Consider the following 2,734-nt stretch of genomic DNA (forward strand, 5'->3'; position numbering starts at 1 on the left):
ACTGTACTACCCGGGTGTCCTGACAGCATTGTTTTTTAATGTCAACAGCTGCATTGTAGGGTAATTGCTAATAAGTTGCAACATTGCTAATAAGTAATGTGATTGCTAATAAGTCCAACATTTTAATGAGTTGTAATGGTTTTGGGAGGTTTGGGTCAAAAAGTTGTTTTGAGGGCTGAGTAGACTGGAACTAAAGATTAATTATATGAGAAAGTATGTGGAAGATAAAGCTGTGTAGGTAGGTTGGGGTCTTGTTGTGGAGGACCAGGCCAAAAAATGTATTTGTACTTTATCATGTGGCAGTCCTGGAATGTTTTTGAACAGCACCAGGACGTGATGAAAATGAAATTTTGGAAGTCTTGATTTGCCAGGAATATGGAAAATAACTACTTCCTTTCAACAAGGTATATTGACTACCTACCATTTGCTGTAGGTGTGTGCCAGGCACTGAAGTTACAAAGATAAGTAAAATAGTCCCTGCCTTTGGAAATAACTACTCAGTAGAAGAAGATATATTCAGAGATTTTTTTTTTTTTAATTTAAGTAAGTGCAATGATAATGGTGTAGCAGAGGTGCTATCAGAGGAAGGAACTTAGCCCACCTAGGAATTCGTGAGAGGGTTTTCTGGTGGATGTGATAACAGCTTCTCAAAAAATGAAGGAATGTAGTAAAAAAAACTGGGGAAGAACATTCCAGGCAGAGGGAACAGTATAACAAAGGCATAGAAACAGAGGTAAACATGTTTCCTTCTTTTCTCTTTCTTTCTTTCTTTCGATTTTATTTATTTGACGAGAGAGAGAAAGAGAGTGAGCAGCAGGCAGAGGGAGAGGGAGAAGCAGGCTGTCCAAGTCTGATGCAGGGCTTGATTCCATGACCCTGGGACCATGACCTGAGCCCAAGACAGATGCCGAATTACTGAGCCACCCTGGCACTCAAATATATTAATTTCATACAACCATGGGCACTTCTGGTTTGCTGTATTCTGAAGCTAAGTGAAGAGAAGAGTAGTGTTTGAAGTTAGCAAGGACTTGGCATGCCTTTCTTGCATTCAAGGTGAGAGGTGCTGCAGGCCTGAATAAGAGAAGTTGTGGTAAGGAGGGTTTCTTCTAGAAAATGTAGGGGTAAAATCATTAGAACTAAGTGATTGGATTTCAGGGACAAGGATAAAGGAAGAGCCTCGGATTGCTCTTAGATTTCTGCCTGGGTAATCAGGTAGATTAGTAGCACCATTAACTGAGACTAGATGAGAGAGTAGCAGATCCAGAGTGAATGCAGTATGGGAGATGTTGACATCCAGGCCCAGCAGAGATTTATTTAAATATATCTGAAGCATGGGAGACTTCAGAGCTAGGGACTCTTTGGGGTTAGCTGCTGTAGGTGCATCCGAAGCATGGGAGACTTCAGAGCTAGGGACTCTCAGGGGTTAGCTGCTGTAGGTGCATTGCAACCACAAATGTACATCAGATGTAGGTGGTTCTTCGAAGCAGAAAGAAAACGGTACACAGAGGAGCGGTAACATTTGAGCAGCGGTAGAGGATGAAGACATGTACAAAGGAGACTGATCGTGATTTCTCCGAAGCAGGACAGCCAAGGGCTATATCACAGAACTCAAGGAAGAGAGAGTTTATGTTTGAAATGAGCTCAATATCAAATGTTCCAGTGGAGGCTAATTAAATAGGTACTAACACCTCGCCAGTAGATACGACAATTTGGCGATCTTTGTTGTTCTCGGGGAAAAAGGGAAGGAGTGAGAGCATCACCAGAGAGGTGCGCAGGGGTGAGAAAAGGGTTCTGGTAAAAGTGGGAAAATGACTGAGCATGTTTATATAGTGAAGGTGTTGATAGCAGCTAACACTTACTGAAAATAGACTGAATTCCAGACCTCCCTCTAAGGGCTTTCCATGGGTTAACTCATTTACTCCTCACAGCAGCCCTATGAAGGAGACCCTGTTCTCCTCATTTTACTTGAGGAGAGTGTACCACAGAGAGATTGTTACATGGTTGACAACTGGTCAAAGAGCAGAATGAGAATTTGAACACGAGGGTTCTGACAAAACAGCCCGTTATTTGCCGCTGCCCTATCCTGCCTCCGCAGAACCATGGAGCTTGTAGATCGAGGGGAGGCCACTGATCCTTAATGGATCAAGATTGGGAAAGACTGGAGGGGATCAAGTCAGGAACCTAGGGGGGAGTTTTGGTGTGAAACAAGAGTAAGGATATTTTATTCTTGAACACACAGAAACTAGGGCTCCAGGTGGAGGTGGTGAGTTTGTGGGTGGGAGGGGGGAATTGGGAAGTTTAGGAATTTGATCACATCACACTTTTCCCATCAAATACATATTTATTATTAATTTTATACTTTTTAAATTGTTAAACATAACACAGATAAGGAAAACTGCTGAAAACAAATGTACAGCTTATCATGAACTCCTAGAAGATGTAACAACCACTGGGTGAAAGAAATTGTCAGCCAGTCCAGCAACGCTCTTTGTGCTTCATTCTGATTAAAACCCTCTTTTTCTCCCCGAGTATTACCACTATCTTAACATTTATGGTAATGATGTTTTTGTTTTTCTTAGAGTTTTAGCAGCCGTGAGCATGTCTAAATCCTGCCTTTACGTTTTTCCTTCCTTTTTGCTCCTTTGTCCTTTAAATCTCAACCTACAGATGGCTCCTCAGTCTCCCTTTTTCCTTGCCATTGAATTTGATGAAGAAACCAGGTGTTGACCTGTTG

This window comes from Mustela erminea, chromosome 7, assembly GCF_009829155.1.
Source record: "Mustela erminea isolate mMusErm1 chromosome 7, mMusErm1.Pri, whole genome shotgun sequence".
Taxonomy (NCBI): domain Eukaryota; kingdom Metazoa; phylum Chordata; class Mammalia; order Carnivora; family Mustelidae; genus Mustela; species Mustela erminea.